General features: G+C 44.6%; 1 protein-coding gene across 4 annotated transcripts in view; it reads right to left on the reverse strand.

Annotated features, from left to right (window-relative positions):
• SUN2 (Sad1 and UNC84 domain containing 2) overlaps window positions 1-15,070 on the reverse strand; it is a 127,271-nt gene extending 112,201 nt beyond the window's left edge. The window contains exon 1 of one of the 4 annotated variants that reach the window (XM_030210843.1): window positions 15,010-15,070. The gene's annotated coding sequence lies outside the window, so the exon portion shown is untranslated. Of the gene's footprint in view, window positions 1-14,359; window positions 14,915-15,009 lie in introns of those variants that run through there. The other 3 variants (XM_030210836.1, XM_030210829.1, XM_030210824.1) reach the window with 3 other exon arrangements.
• Window positions 15,071-17,650: the final 2,580 nt, after the last annotated feature.

A 17,650-nucleotide genomic window follows, 5' to 3' on the forward strand; every position in this document is an offset into this window, starting at 1 on the left:
TGGCAAGGAATAGGTCATTACAGACTTTAGATAGTGCCGTTTCTGTCGAGTGTAGAGGGCGAAAGCCGGATTGAAGTGGATCAAGGATGGCGTGAGAGGAGAGAAAATCAAGGCAACGGCTGTGAACGGCGTTCAAGTATCTTGGAGAGGAAGGGCAGGAAGGAAATGGGACAGTAGTTGGAGGGACAGGTAGGCTCCAGTGAAGGTTTTTTGAGGAGAGGTGTGACTACAGCATGCTTGAAGGTGTCAGGGACAGTTGCAGTGGAGAGAGAAAGGTTGAGGATATGACAGATGGGGGGGGGGGGTGACAGTAGGAGAGATGGTGTTAAGTAAGTTAGTGGGGATGGGATCGGAAGAACAGGTGATGCATTTTGAGGAGGAAAGAAGGTGGGCGGTTTCCTCTTCGGTGATATCAGGAAAAGAGGAGAAGGAGGCCTAGGGGTTGGTTGGTTGAGAGAGTCGGTTAAAGGGTGAAGAGGAGGAGGCTTGGTGGTGAATTCGAGGTTGATCTTCTGCACCTTGTCGCGGAAGTAGTCAGCCAGTGATTGAGAAGAGAGTGAGGGGGGGTGGGAGTGGAGGGCACTTTGAGGAGGGAGTTAAGGGTGGCGAAGAGACGACGAGGGTTAGAGCTGAGTTAGTCAATTGGGTGTAATAGTCCTGTTTGGCAAGGAATAGGGAGGCCTATTCTGTGCTGTTTTGTCTTTTGACAAGAAGCGATATGGATCACCTTAAAAATAGATGATAGAACCTCTGTCCATGTGGGTGTTGTCTACAGACCTCCGACACGAGGAACTAGATAAACATCTGATCGCAGATATTCAAAAGTTGGGAAAGAAGAGAGAGGTGCTGTTGCTGGGAGATTTCAATCTGCCGGATGTAAATTGGAAGGTTCCATCTGCGGAATCGGAAAGAAGTAGAGAGATCGTGGATGCTTTCCAAAGTGCTCTGCTCAGACAAATGGTGACAGAACCCACAAGGGAGGGAGTGACACTGGATCTGGTGCACACAAATGGGGATAGTGTGTCAAATGTCCGAGTGGGTGCCCACCTGGGCAGCAGGGACAAAACAGTTTGGTTTGATATGACAGCTGAAGTGGAGGGCGGCCACTCAAAACTCAAAGTCATGGATTTCAAGCATGCTGACTTTAGTAAAATGGGTGAATACCTGAGGAAGGAGCTGATGGGCTGGGAGGATGAATGAGAAGTGGAAGGACAGTGGTCCAGGCTGAAAAAAGCTATAAATAGGGCCACAAACCTTTATGTAAGGAGAGTAAATAAAAGCAAGAGAAAAAGGAAACCGATATGGTTCTCCAAGCAAGTGGCTGAGACAATAAAGGCTAAAGAGTTGGCATTCCTGAAATACAGAAAAACTCAAGAAGAGGAACATGGAGAGGAATACCGGATGAAACTGAAAGAAGCCAAGAGAGAGATACGTCTGGTGAAAGAACAAATGACTAGAAATGTAAGGAGGGGTGACAAAAATTTCTTCAGGTATATTAGTGAAAGGAGGAAGACTAGAAAGGGAATTGTAAGACTGAAAGATGCTGCGAACCGCTATGTAGATAATGATGAAGAAAAAGCAAATTTGCTAAATAGATACTTTTGTTCTGTTTTCACAGAAGAAAATCCTGGAGAAGGACCACAATTGACTGGCAAAAGTACATATGAGAATGGACTGGATAGAGCACCGTTCACGGAAGAGAGTGTATATGAACAACTAGGAAATCTAAAAGGTGGACAAAGCAGTGGGACCGGACGAGATCCACCTCAGGATATTGAGGGAGCTCAGAGAGGTTCTGGTGGGTCCTCTTAAAGATTTGTTTAATAAATCCTTGGAGACGGGAGAGGTTCTGTGGGATTGGAGAACAGCGGATGTGGTCCCTCTTCACAAAAGTGGTGATAGGAAAGAAGCTGGAAACTACAGGCCAGTAAGCCTCACTTCAGTTATTGGAAAAATAATGGAAGCGATGCTGAAGGAAAGGATAGTAAATTTCCTGGAAGCCAATAAGTTGCAAGATACAAGGCAACATGGTTTTACCAAAGGTAAATCGTGCCAAACAAATCTCACTGAATTCTTTGACTGGGTGACCAGAGAACTGAATCATGGACATGCTATAGATGTAGTCTACTTAGATTTCAGCAAAGCTTTTGACAAGGTTCCCCCCAAAGGAGGCTCTTGAATAAACTTGACAGGCTGAAGATAGGACCCGACGTGGTGAACTGGATTAGGAACTGGTTGACGGACAGACGCCAGAGGGTGGTGGTTAATGGAATTCGCTCGGATGAGGGAAAGGTGAGTAGTGGAGTGCCTCAGGGACTGGTGCTGGGGCCGATTCTGTTCAATATATTTGTGAGTGACATTGCCGAAAGGTTAGAAGGTAAAGTTTGCCTTTTTGCATATGATACTAAGATTTGTAACAGAGTAGACACCCAGGAGGGAGTGGAAAACATGAAAAAGGATATCTGCAGAAACTAGAAGAATGGTCTAAGGTTTGGCAATTAAAGTTCAATGCGAAGAAATGCAAAGTGATGCACTTAGGGAGCAGAAATCCATGGGAGACGTATGTGTTAGGCGGTGAGAGTCTGATATGTACAGACGAGGAGAGGGATCTTGGGGTGATAGTGCCTGAGGATCTGAAGGCGACGAAACAGTGTGACAAGGCGGTGGCTGTAGCTAGAAGGTGGCTAGGCTGTATAGAGAGAGGTGTGACCAGCAGAAGAAAGGAGGTGTTGATGCCCCTGTATAAGTCGTTGGTGAGGCCCCACCTGGAGTATTGTGTTCAGTTTTGGAGGCCGTATCTTGCTAAGGATGTAAAAAGAATTGAAGCGGTGCAAAGAAAACCTACAAGAATGGTATGGGATTTGCGTTACAAGATGTATGAGGACAGACTTGCTGACCTGAACATGTATACCCTGGAGGAAAGGAGAAACAGGGGTGATATGATACAGACGTTCAAATATTTGAAAGGTATTAATCCGCAAATGAACCTTTTCCGTAGATGGGAAGGCGGTAGAACTAGAGGACATGAAATGAGATTAATGGGGGGCAGACTCAAGAAAAATGTCAGGAAATATTTTTTCACGGAGAGAGTGGTGGATAATTGGAATGCCCTCCCGCGGGAGGTGGTGGAGATGAAAATGGTAACAGAATTCAAAAATGCGTGGGATAAACAAAAAGGAATCCTGTTCAGAAGGAATGGATCCTCAGAAGCTTAGTGGAGATTGGGTGGCAGAGCCGGTGGTGGGAGGCGGGGCTAGTGCTGGGCAGACTTCTAAATGGCAGATACAAATCAAGGTCAAGTATACACATAAAGCAGCACATATGAGTTTATCTTGCTGGGCAGACTGGAAGGACCGTGCAGGTCTTTCTCTGCCGTCATCTACTCTATTACTATTGGGTGTATTTTCAAAGCACTTAGACTTACAAAGTTCCTTAGTAACCTAAGGAACTTTGTAAGTCTAAGTGCTTTGAAAATGAGCCTCCATGTTACTCAATGCTTTGCTGCGACTCAAATTATGGCCACCAAGCCAAACCCTCTCTAATGATGCACATTCATCAGTGCCCAAATTCATCCATCTACTTTTTTTCTTTTCCAAAAGACACATCTCCTGTCATGTAATTCTTAGTGTTTGTTTCTGCTCCTTATACAATGATGTACTGTTAAATACTCCTAATACAGTACCTGTTACTGGAGTGCACTACTAGCACAGTGTCCAAGACAAACCAAAACGAATAGATTTAAGGCCGGGCGCTCTACCCACTAATCTGGATGCTTTTCCAGTTCTTCGATTACTGAATCTGCATATAAAAAATGTACCTACACATTTAGTAAATTAGTCTTAAAAATAAAATTCTGTAATAAGGAATGAGATGAAGAGCTCATATTCTGGTAGTCACACCTCTGGGTCCCCATGTCCACCTCCTGTCTAGCTAGCAACATGTTTGTTTTTGTTCTGGGATTTTTTTTTTAAAGCTGTTCTTGGCAGCCAAGATATAAGCAAGCATGTCAGCAGAGCTGGCCAAAGTTCCCACTCATTTTCAGCTCCTTATAAGGCTACCAAACACTCCTCCCAGCCCTTTCCTCCTATCCTTGTCTCCTTTGGCTTGTGCTGGGGTGGTGCCAGCAGTCACACTGTGAAACATAGAAACATGAGGGCAGATAAAGGCCATATGACCCATCCAGTCTGCCCATCCTCTGTAACCCCCAATTCTACCTGTTCCTAAGCGATCCCACAAGCTTATCCCATGCCTTTTTAAATTCTGGAACAGTCCTAGACTCCACCACCTCCACCGGAAGGCCATTCCATGCCTCCACCACTCTTTCTGTGAAATAATACTTCCTTAGGCTACTCCTAAGCCTATTCCCTCTTAACTTTGTCATATGCCCCCTCATTCCAGAGCTCTCCTTCATTTGAGGCCATGTGGGGCAACATGGCAGTAGGTAAGAGATGTACAGTACTCAGTACCAGGGACCTGAGCAGTCACTACAGTGAGAGAAAGAGGTCATTTGGCAGGACACGGTTCAGAAGTTTTACAAAAAGTGAAAGGCGATTTTGCTTCCTGCAGCTCAGGCAGACAGCAAAGTAACTACACACAATCCTAGATCCAACCACCGCATTCTTGGTACCCAACCTCTGTAGATGTGTATACTCTCATGACCCTAAGGCGCTGCTGGCAAGTCTAGGATACTTGCATACCCCCTCATCCATGTGGTTCCCCATGTCCAGTTCTCCCTCCACCCCCTCTCAAGTGCCTGCAGAGCCGAGACACATGATCTTACTGCAGCTCTGTGACCCCAGATGAACGCTGGCAATCAAAGCTGAATTCTCCTCCTCCCATCCAGCTCTGCTGTACAGCAAAAACTCTCCAGACAACAACACATTGTACTACCAGAACGCCCTGCCGAATTAGGAAATAGGCCTTGGCATTAGGTGGTGAAAAGTTATTGATTTGCCATATGCCAGTCTAGCATTGTGTAAATTTTTATTCTGGTGTCCGAAACTTTATTGCTTTAATAATCTAAATGTGGAGAGGCCACAGTGGGTTTTCTTTCTAATTGCCTCAATATTTTATACAGGCAGTAATACTGAATTCCCACATATATTCAAGGCTCTGATACAAGTGTGAGAAGGGCTGCCAGCTGGTTCTCATCTTTCTTTTAATGAACTTGCCAATCCGGTCCTGGTTTTTCACACCCCAGTCTGCATGGAGGGATCATGTATACGAAAGGCAGAATGCCTGTCTAAAAGAGCTGACATTAAAAGCAGGACTGGATCAATCTGTCCATAACAGAAAGGAATATGATGTCAACCTTATTCTACACTGAATCACTTGTCTACAACACTCAAGGTAATCAGAAAGCAGAAATGACTTAGTGGTCATTTTTCACCAAAAGGGCAAGTGCCAAAGCCCGGTGGAGGTGGTGGGGCCAAAAACAGCAACACAATGCAAACACACATGGGATAAATACAGAGGACCCCCTCTAGCAAAGGGATGGGATCAAACAGCATTAAAAAGGGCAGTGGTTCGCCCTCTGCTGAAGAAAAACAACCTTGACCAGGACTAACTTGAAAGTTACAGGCCAGTATCCAACATCTCGTTTCATGGGAACTCATAGAACAAACAGTCTGTGTTCAACTTAATGAATGGCTAGAAAAGAGTAATTGGCTAGATCCATGTCAATCTGCTAGATGATCTTCACAGAAAACGAGACAAGGGATTTGTCTCCATGTTAGTACTGCTAGATTTCTCAGCAGCTTTTGACACTGTGTATCATGATTCCTTGCTAGCACGACTGACAGAAACAGGTATCAATGGAACAGTACTTGCCTGGTTCAGATCCTGTCTATCAGACAGGCAGCAATCCATAATGATTGGCAGCAACTCATCACCACCATGGACACTGACCTACGGGGTACCACAAGGATCGATACTGTCACCTATTCTGTTCAATATCTACCTCAAGCCACTAGCTGAGCTGATTCGGTCAATGGACACTCAGTTCTACATCTATGTGCAGCTACCATTGAACCTGACTTTACCATTGAACCTGACTTACCTACAGCCTTGAATAAACTGATCACTTGTCTAACATCAGTTCAAGAATGGGCTAAACACTACTATTACTACTTATCATTTCTATAGCGCTACTAGACGTATGCAGCGCTGTACACTTGAACAACAAACTTTGCCTGAACCCAGGTAAAACCGAGCTTCTCTGGGTCCCTAACACAAGTGGATACATATCTGACATCAAAATCCCTTTTGGGAAGGATGAACTCCCCCTCAAATCACAAGTCAGGAATACAGTTAGATTCAACACTTACTCTGATTCCTCAAACCCAAGCAACCTTCAACAGCTGCTTCTACTATTTGCGACAGCTACACTGCCTTACATCGAGAAGGTAAATCTTATCCCAGTTGTACATGCCATGGTAACATCAAGACTGGATTACTGCAATGCACTATACAATGGTCTGACTACAAAGGGCCTGCACCAGCTCCAGTTGATTCAGAATGCAGCAGCAAGACTTATAGAAGATTGCAAGCGATGTGACTACATCACACCATTTTTGCAAAAACTTCATTGGCTACCAGTACAATACAGGGCTAAATTTAAAACTCTGTCTGACCTTCAAGGCCCTGAAAGGAAATGGCCCCGAGTATCTGAAGAATAGGATGATACTCCACACACCGCCAAGGACACTAAGGTCCTCCCAAGGACTTTCACTAACTACACCCTCTCCAAAAGACATTACACGATGTGATACCTGCAAGCGAGCCTTCTCCGGAGTAGCCCCCACACTCTGGAATGCATTGCCTGAAAGGCTCCCCTTAACACAAGACTACCTCTACTTCAGGAAGCAGGTGAAAGCGTGGCTCTTCAACCAAGCCTTTAACGGAAGAAGTAACTAACTTGTTAGTCTCACTCACACACGCAAGGATTGACTCAGGCTGCACGTACTGCAGTGGGACATGTTTATCCACTCCTACCCTAGCTCAGATAATATTTACTCTCTGACCTCACGTGCAACTTTCTTCAAATCAATCACCTTACTTTCTAATTCTTCCTGCTTTCTTGCTCATCTATATGTTGCAACTTTGCCTTACCTTTCACTACCAATTATAATGTTCTAGTACATGTGGAGGGGCATAATCGAATGCGAACGCCCATCTCCATGGGCATTTATCTCCGAGGACGGTCCGCGAAGAGGCGGGCCAGACAGTATTTTCAAAAAAGATGGGCGTCCATCTTTTGTTTCGATAATACAGTTTGTGTTGGGCAAATGCATCGCATTTGGGTGGATTTGAGCTGGGCGGTATCGGTTTTCAGCGATAATGGAAACCGAAGACGCCCAGCTCAAAAACGAACAAATCCAAGGCATTGGGTTGTGGGAGGGGCCAGGATTCGTAGTGCACTGGTCCCCCTCACATGCCAGGACACCAACCGGGCACCCTTGGGAGCACTTGTAACAATTAAAAAAAATTAAAATACCTCCCAAGTCCATAGCTCCCTTACCTTGGGTGCTGAGCCCCCCAAATCCCCCCCAAAACCCACTGCCCACAACTCTACACCATTACCATAGCACTTATGGCTGAAGGGGGGCACCTAGATGTGGGTACAGTGGGTTTTGGGGGCGGTTTGGAGCGCTCCCATGTAGCAGCACAAGTGTAACAAGTAGGGGGGATGGGCCTGGGTCCACCTGCCTGAAGTCCACTGCACCCACTAACAACTGCTCCAGGGACCTGCATACTGCTGTGATGGAGCTGGGTATGACATTTGAGGCTGGCATAAAAAGTTTTTAAAGTTCTTTTTTTTTTGGTGGGAGGGGGTTAGTGACCACTGGGGGAGTCAGGGGAGGTCATCCCCAATTCCCTCCACTGGTCATCTGGGCAGTTGGGGCACTTTTTGGGGACTTGTTCGTAAAAAAAAAAGGGTCCCAAAAAAGTGACCCAAATTCTCGCTTCTGGTGCCCTTCTTTTTTCCATTATTGGCCGAGCGCGCCCATCTCTCCTCGGCCGATAAACACGCCCCAGTCCCGCCTTCACCATGCCCCCGTCAACTTTGTCCGTTCCCGCGACAGACTGCAGTTGGAGGCGCCCAAAATCGGCTTTCGATTATACCGATTTGGGCGCCCATGAGAGAAAGGCACCCATCTCCTGATTTGGGTCAAAATATGGGCGTCTTTCTCTTTCGAAAATAAGCTGGATTGTGTTGTCATTGCAAGTAGTATACCATGCCATACTTTGTACTGTTGTTCGAATATTTTTACTGCTCTAATTGCCTCTTGCTCATGTTTGATCTATTCTTACTGTACACCACCTTGAGTGAATTCCTTCAAAAAGTTGGTAAATAAATCCTAATAGTTAATAAATAAATAAATAAATAAATAAAGGACATAGAGGAACGTAACCTGCACCAATCGGAAAGGTAAAATTCTAAACAATGGCATAGAGGAGGTAACCTGTGCGTTCTACACAGAAAGGCAAGTATGACTAGCCACTTTGCTGGGCAGACTAAAAGGACCATGCTGGTCTTTATCTGCCCTCTGTTACTATGTCACTCTATATAACACTAACGAGGTAGATTACAGAGGATAAAGATCAGTTGCCCATCCAGTTTTCCTTGTCTATGCTGCTCAGGATATATCCAGGCTAAATCAGCACAATGTCTGCTTGTAGTAAAAGCAGTTAGCTTAGCAGGTTTAAAAAAGGTTTGGATAGCTTCCTAAAAGTCCATAAGCCATTATTAACATGGGAAAATCTACTGCCTATTCCTAGGATAAACAGTATAAAATGTATTGTACTGTTTTGGGATCTTGCCAGGTACTTATGACCTGGACTCGCCACTGTTGGAAACAGGATTTTGAGCTCGATGGACCTTCGGTCTGTCTCAGTATAGCAATACTTGTGTAGGATACCGTTCTTTATCCTTGTCCATTCTCTCCATCATCCTCTCTATCACCTCTGAGAGAGGAGAATACTGCCTTGCTTTTGCATACAACAGAGGTACTAGACATGCAAATCTCTTCTGCATATTAGGTTATGCTGAAAGTGTGGCCCATTTGTGACCTTTGAAGACTGGAGGCGATGATCAAGGGAATACAGGATCCCATACTTACTTGGTCTTCATTCCCAGTCCTCAAGGCCCACCAATGAGTCAGGTTTTCAGGATATCCTAAGGAACATGCAGAAGAGATTTACATGTCTATTACCTCAATTATATGCAAATATATCTGAGGCATATTCATTAGGGATATCTTGTAAACCTGACCCATTGGGTCTTCACACCCAATCCTAGAAGGCTACCAAGACCACACTTAGTCCTGTACCCAGCAGTATCCACTCCACCCCCACCGTCAGGTGGCACCTGCAAGCTTTGCAGTAATATATGCAGCTACTTATACTACTAGTGAGGCTGTTGTTCCAACACCTAGAGATTGATATTCAAAACACATTTATGCAGTTAGCAGCAGTGCCGGCCATATAAAGTGTTTTTGTAAAAAAAATATTCCTAGCATGAATATATAACTTTGCATGTTTATATGTTCATCGTTATGCATCCAAAACAGAGCTAAGATATTTTTATTTATTTATTTTTGTTACATTTGTACCCCACGCTTTCCCACTCATGGCAGGCTCAATGAGGCTTACTAGGGGCAATGGAGGGTTAAGTGACTTGCCCAGAGTCACAAGGAGCTGCCTGTGCCTTAAGTGGGAACCGAACTCAGTTCCCCAGGACCAAAGTCCACCACCCTAACCACTAGGCCACTCCCCCTTCACATATGAGTTAAGGGGCTCATTTTCAAAAGAGAAAAATATCTCAAAAGCAGCATTTGGATGTTTATCTCCAAAAAATGTCCAAATCACGATTTTTGAAATTCAGATTTGAGACTTTTTCTTTGCAATACGTCCAAATCACAAGGGGGTGTGTTGGGGTCAGGATCTGGGTGTTCCCAAAACGTGGACGTTTTTCTGCCATAGTGGAACAAAGCAAAAAAGGGCTGAAAGTAAGACATTTTGGTCTAGACCAGTTTCAATCATGCCTAAGTCACAAAAAGGTGACATGTGTACCTAGGATCTTTTATGTGAAGTCCACTGCAGTGTCCCCTAGGGTGCCCCACTGCTCTGCTGGGGTGTCTGTGTGGCCAGTCTACTAAGAATGCTGGCTTTCCCCCCTCCCTCCCCCCCAATACATCCCAATGGCTTGTTTTTCGCTTGGATTTTTTCCCCCGAAAATCCTCCTAAAAGATAGTTGCACTGAGCACAAAAACATTTAACAAATGGCCATTTTCAAAATAAAAAGTTAAACGCTTTTCTGATTTGAAAATGGCCAAGTTTGCTACTGGATTTCACATTTAGACTTCAGATTTAGAGTGGAGGAGTGGTCTAGTGGCTAGAGCACCAGTCTTGCAATCCAGAGGTGGCTGGTTCAAATCCCACTACTGCTCCTTGTGATCTTGGGCAAATCACTTAACCCTCCATTGCCTCAGGTACAAACTTAGATTGTGAGCCCTCCTGGGACACAGAAATATCCAGTGTACTTGAATGTAACTCACCTTGAACTACTACTGAAAAAGGTGTGAGCAATATGGAAATTTAATACAAAAATATAAATAAAAAATGTCAGATGACTAACTTGGACAGTTCAAGTGAGGCATATATTCCACCTAAAAACAAAAAGTGCTGCTGAATATGTGTAGTTTGAAAGTGTGTAAGTTATATATTTCAAATTATAAGCTCAGCCTGAAGTTTAATATTCACCTTCCAGTCTCCTATGTCCCTCTAGCCTTACTGCACAGTTATCATTCGCCAGACCAAAGCATTCTGGGGTTTATAGAGCTTTATTATTTAAATAGGAAGAGCAAGACTACTTGTCCCAAAATAGTTTGCAAGGAGACCCAGCAGATCAGGACAGAATGACCATACTCTGATGCTTCAGGATTCAGTAAATCTAGTGACACTCAGAACACCATTCCAACCATACTCAAGCACAGCCTCTGGTTTATTGCAGTTTTTCTAAAGCTACCTTCCTCCTAGGCCTGACCGTCAACTTTTCCAGCTGTACACCATCCAAAATTCAGTAACAATCTAGGGATTTTTCCTTTAGAACCAGATACCTTCCCTACAGGAAAGCAATTTTCAACTTTAATTAAACAGGTTAGTTAGCCAATTGAAAACTCCCTTCCTTAACACAGAGGAACAGAGGGGGCCCATTTTTGGACTGTTTCTAAAAATAACGTACAAATTCACGTTTCAAATCTACACACATTTTCCAGAAATAAAAAATGGTCCGTGTTAAAAAGCGTGTGCTGAAGTCTGTGGGTACTTTGCACTCACGTCAGCTTTCAAAGTTAAAGAAAGTGCACATGTTGCCTTTAAATTAAGCACATGTTGCCTTTAAATTAACCGTTGGTTTCTGGGTTAAAAACACAGGCAGGCTTTGCACCAAGGTAAGCAGTTTGAAAACTGTCCCCCCCCCCCCCCCCCCACCACCACCAGGATTCTTAGGTACTAAATATGGCAGCAAAAACACTAAAGATCAGCAGGCCGATTCTCATAACTTGTGTGGTAAAACCAACAGCACAGAAAACTAGCTTGCCAATGCTCAAAGGAAATGGTATAATGTGCACTGTAAAAGCAAAAGCAAGGGGAAAAAACGTGCTTGGCACATGCACAGAAGAGTTTCACAGCAAGTGCACCTCTTGTGTGCATGCACCAGGCAAACCCGACCATGAAGCACACATCGGCGCCGCTCTTCTGTACTTTTAAATATAAGCTTTTAAAAAAAACAATTTTTTGTATTTTTAAATTGGAAGGCTTATATTTAAATGCAGAAAACAGGAGCCAATGTGTACTTTCACTTTCGGCTTTGGTAGGACTCATGCACGTTTGTTTCGCAGCACTGGCATTCTTCCATTTCCAAAAAAAATCAAAACCATCAAATTTTAAAATGGAAATCAAAATAAATCCTCTCTTCAAACTTCCACTGCCTGCTGGCATCATTTTTCCAGTGCTGTTCTATGAACAATTGGTAAGGCATAGCAAACAATGTCATTTTAACATATATTTGTTTACATTTAAATACAAGTTTTTGCCCATCTCTGCCGCACGCATTGTTTCCCGCACTAGCCCTCTGAGCGTGCCGCACAAATTTATATCCCTGCGCTAACTGGCCTTACCACCAGTGGTAGGTTTTTGAGAATCGGCTTGCTGGACAGCACACTTCCTACCTGCAGGAATCATTCTGGGCTGTGTGCTTTTCAGAACATTCCCCACAACTTCCCAAATCCTGAGTGGTGTAGAAAGAGTAAAAGTGAATCGATTTTTTACTTGTTCCAAAAGTCACTCATGGAAGTTACATGGAAATACTTTTAAAACAAATAGAAGGAAATATTTTTTCACTCAACGAATAGTTAAGCTCTGGAACTCTTTACTAGAAGATATAGTAAAAGCGGTTAGTGTATCTGGGTTTAAAAAAAAAGGTTTGGACAAGTTCCTGGAGGAAAAGTCCATAGTCTGTTTATTGAGATAGACATGGGAGAAGCCACTGCTTGCCCTGGGGTTGGTAGCATGGAATGTTGCCACAATTTGGGTTTCTGCCAGGTACTTGTAACCTCATCCACACCCTTGTCACCTCTCGTTTAGACTACTGCAATCTGCTGGCCTCCCACTTAGTCACCTCTCCCCTCTCCAGTCGGTTCAAAACTCTGCTGCCCGTCTCATCTTCCGCCAGGGTCGCTTTACTCATACTACCCCTCTCCTCAAGACCCTTCACTGGCTCCCTATCCGTTTTCGCATCCTGTTCAAACTTCTTCTACTAACCTATAAATGTATTCACTCTGCTGCTCCCCAGTATCTCTCCACACTCGTCCTTCCCTACACCCCTTCCCGTGCACTCCGCTCCATGGATAAATCCTTCTTATCTGTTCCCTTCTCCACTACTGCCAACTCCAGACTTCGCGCCTTCTGTCTCGCTGCACCCTACGCCTGGAATAAACTTCCTGAGCCCCTACGTCTTGCCCCATCCTTGGCCACCTTTAAATCTAGACTGAAAGCCCACCTCTTTAACATTGCCTTTGACTCGTAACCACTTGTAACCACTCGCCTCCACCTACCCTCCTCTCTTCCTTCCCGTTCACATTAATTGATTTGATTTGCTTATTTTTTATTTTTTGTCTATTAGATTGTAAGCTCTTTGAGCAGGGACTGTCTTTCTTCTATGTTTGTGCAGCGCTGCGTATGCCTTGTAGCGCTATAGAAATGCTAAATAGTAGTAGTAGTAGTAGAATTAGCTACTGTTAGAAGCAGGATACTGGGTTAGATGGACCACTGGTCTGACCCAGTATGGCTACTCTTATGTTCTTAAGTTAAACAGGTTACAGTTCCCTTGTGAACTAGAAAGTTGAAAGCAGTTTATGTAACATGCAAAATGAGTTTATCTTGTTGGGCAGACTGGATGGACCATACAGGTCTTTATCTGCCGTCATTTCCTATGTTCCTATGTGCTGTCATCCTTGCTTTTTAGCCAAGAGGGGTCACTCTACTAGGATCTTGGTTGTGCCCTGTGGTCAAGTACTGCTGCTACTGGTGTTTCAGCCCAAGGGGTAGGAGAGCTCAGATCACCCCTACCATGGCAACAGTCTGGCCAGATGCATTTGTTTTGTAAAGGAGCATGTAGGCACAAGCACAAACCCAGACCCCTGCTGCTGCTGCATGCCCCTGCCCTTGGGCAGTTCCAGCCTGCTAAGCTGCACAAAGAGTCCTCAATATAACTGGAATCTTAACACCCCTCCTCCAAAACCACCTCATGAAATTCAGATGGCGATGCCAAGAGGTCCCCATTTTCTGGGATAAGACCACGAGCCATCCTATTTTTCTAAATTGATGTAGTGCACAGTGACAGCTTCTTGCATTTGAAATCAGCTCCGCTTTGAAGCAGCCCCACCTCTCCCTAACAGGTTTGGGACAATCATCATCAGGTTTCTCCTCAGAGGCCTGTCTAATACAGTTGGCCCTACAGCACAGCCCTTGGAGTCAATGAAACGCACAAGCCCCTCCCACCACTACAAGGTCCCTTATTTGTCCTGTTTGTCTGTCCTAATCAGACTGACAGCTCTGTCGAGCAGGGCCTGATGACTCTTCATGTCCAGTGTACAGCACTACGTAAATCTAATAGCGAGATAGAAATGATAAGTAGTAGTAGTACAACAGTTTAAGGCGTGGAAGAGGGCCACTTTGCTTGAGATCTAGCTTTTCACCCACATAGTCTACAACCAGGTCAACAAGGATGGGCAAGCCCACCTAGGCTGACAGTAGGGAAAAACAAAAAATAAATACATTAAAAAAATACGCTTACCTCCCTGGCCACTTCCTCTTCAAAAACAAATAAAAAAAACGCGTTATAAATACATCCACCAATAGATTCGCCTTAATCCGATCTTGCAAAGCCTTTGGCTGCGAAACCAAAACTGTAATAACGATCAGGTTCCTTCTCAACAGACAACCAGCAGGAGCAGCGCTGCAGGCTGATAGCCCCCTACCTTGCCCCCTGATTCAGAGGCTGCGCAGGCTTTCGGCTGTCACTCGCTGCGGAGGTACGAGCAAGAGAAAGTTTGCCAGTCGGTCTGTGATGGTGAATAACAACGAAGAGGGAGGAGGGAATACGAAGAAAAGAAAACTGACAGCTAGAGGGGCAATAGGAAACAATATATATATAAGAAATAAATAATTACGCTGGCCTAGCGATTTTCTGCCGCACGAAAACAAAAGGCCTTGCAGAGCTGAAGGTGGCGAAATAGAGAGAAGAAACCCAAAAGCAGCAATTAGGCTGAATTCGCAAAGAAGGTTGTAGAATTGATAAATCCTGGATCCTTTCTCCCCGGGCACACACAGCAGCACGCGCAGAAAACAAGAAGGGCCGGGGCCCGGGGGGATGACAGTGGGCGTGTGAAAAAGCAAACCCCGCCCCTTCTAATGTGACAACGCCAGTCTACTGGCTCAACTTACCTGTCAGTCACCACATCCCTCCGCTCCCATTGGTCTGTTTGAACAGAGGCTCTTTCCCTCCCTCCAGAGCCCTGCCTCCCTGTTGGCACAGACTTCTTCTGATCGGCAGGAAACCACGGGCGCTGGCTCAAAGGTGCAGAGACAGCCTTGGCTGTGCTGCCGAGGAGACAATGGCCTCCTAGACCAAAACGGATGGGGCAATACGGGACTTCTTTATGGGTACTCACTGCTCAATGTTTAAAACAAATTAAAAGTAGTATGAACAGTGAGACATAACAGGGTACACAACTCATTTAAAAAATATATGCTTAAAGAGATACTGACATGCCTTTCAGAGATTCCAAGCCACAGGCATTAGGCTCCCCTCACGCCCAACCTCTGTCTCCACCCCCGCAGTTGGGTCTTTTGCGATCTCTCCCTCTCTTCCTTCTGCCCCGGGTCCGTGTCTGTCTACCTATTCCTTCCCTCTGCCCATGGTGCAGCATCTATCCCTGCGCTGCCCTAGCCCCCCAGCAGCCCTGTCTATTTTAAATTCTTGTCTTTCCTATTGTCCAAAGCCAGCCTTTCCTCTGCTGCAACGTCCTGTTTCCTCGTAGGCTGGGATTGGGAGCTCCTCTGCCTTGAACAGTGTAGGTGATTTGCTGCTATTGGACCGGGGGTAGAGGGGAGGGAAGGACTCGACTCGAGATGCTGGATATTAATATGGGAGACAGGGAGGGAGGAAAGAGGGAGAGGCAGGGAGATGGTGGGAAGGAAATGTGACAGTGGATGTCAAGGAGATGAGTGGGAGAAAAGTGGTGAGCTGCATCCACAGCGTAGAATGGGAGTAGCTGAAAGATAAAAGGGAACAGGAGGCAGGGGGACGGGGGAGGCTGAGATGAGAAATGGCAGAGCTAGGGGGTGAGCAAACTATCTTTTGTTGTTGTTATGTGCTGATACTTCGCTTCCTCGCAGCTTTTTTCAAGATACTTTATGGCGCAGTCCTACAGCAATTTCTTGAAGTTGCCTTTTACTCCTTTATGTGATATCAGATAAATCTGCTGCTACACTTTCACAGATTCCTGACAGGCAACAATGCAGAAACACAGCTTCGTAGCTTCGAGTCTCAGATGTGTATTTAGTATAATAAAATTTCTACAATATTGGACTTTACGTCTCCTTAGTTTCATGTTGGAAGTGCCATCAGGTACCTTACTTTTCTGTTTTTGCATGTGACTGCTGGTAGTGGTGTCTTCGTTCCTCCACCCTTGATGGTTTCCTTTCCACAATATTTTATAACCGTCATCCCATTCTTAAGTCCCATGCTTAAGTCCCAGCAACCCTCTCAACACTTACCCATTGTTGTGCAGCAAAAAATAGATTCAGAATTGGCCCTTGGGTGCGTGGCAGGGCCTTTCCAAAGTCCACGATTCTATCATATATGACGTTCATCTTTTACCTTTGTTCCCAAAAAAGAGCCTAGCAAGTATTGGCTAATACAAAATTTGTCTTTTTCCGAGGGCACTTCATGGAAATAAAGGGGTCCTTTTTACTAAACTGCGGTAAGAAAGGGCTTTACAGACATAATACAATCCTTTCACAAGTTTTTGGGACATCTGTTTGCAGTGGCAAGAACAATCTGAATGATATGTACACGGGAGAGTTGTTCCTAATCCCATAGATATATGATCTTTGTTTTATGTATATCCTCGCCATTATTGCATCATAGGAGCGGAAGTGGAATGGGCTACTTAATTTGACAGGAGCTTTAGGGAATTATTTTGTTTGAATTTCTGTTCTTTAATTGCTGATTTGTATATCTGTTTTATCCATAAATAAAGATTAAAAAGGAAAAAAAAAAAAAGAAATGACCTCACTGCATCCTAATGTGGGCCTTTCCTGCACAGTAAGACCATTTCTACCATGCCAGTAAAAGAACTCTTTTTCCTTTATATTTTTGCTGGTCCCGCGCTAATTTCTCCATTAGCACAGCGGACTATCAAAAATATTAATGCAGGAGCATATACTACGTCCTATTTTGGAGACAGTAAATGCTCCCATGTTAACAATTTGTTAACTAGTTAGCACGCAGTAATGTCCACTTACTAGCTACATAGCACAGGAACACCCATGCTCCATCCATGCCTCGGCCCCTGAAAAATAAAAATTCAAAGAATTACTTTGCGTGTGCATACTACTACTACTATTAATAGCATTTATATAGCACTACCAGATGCACGCAGCGCTGTACATTTGACAGAGAGAGACAGTCCCTGCTCAAAGAGCTTACAATCTGGGGTCCTTTTACAAAGGAGCACTAGTGTTTTTAGCACACGCTAAAAATATGCATGCACTAAACATTAGAGATGCATCTCTAGCATTTAGCATGCACTAAAAACACTACCATGCCTTTATAAACGACCCCTACTATGCGCTAAGTGCAAAATTACCGCAGGATGCATTGCTGCGTTAGGCGTGCATTAGCGCCTAATGCAGCTTAATAAAAGGGCCCCAAAGTCATTGCTTGGAGTCTTGCAGCATCCAATATTCCTCATTAAGAAGTCCTTTTAATAAGCTGTGGTACAAAGGGGCCTGCGCTAGCGTCAGTGCGTGTTTTTGACGTGTGGTGAGGCCCCTTTTTACTGCAGTGGGTAAAAGGCTG

This window comes from Microcaecilia unicolor, chromosome 1 (genome assembly GCF_901765095.1).
Source record: "Microcaecilia unicolor chromosome 1, aMicUni1.1, whole genome shotgun sequence".
In the NCBI taxonomy this organism is placed as follows: Eukaryota; Metazoa; Chordata; class Amphibia; order Gymnophiona; family Siphonopidae; genus Microcaecilia; species Microcaecilia unicolor.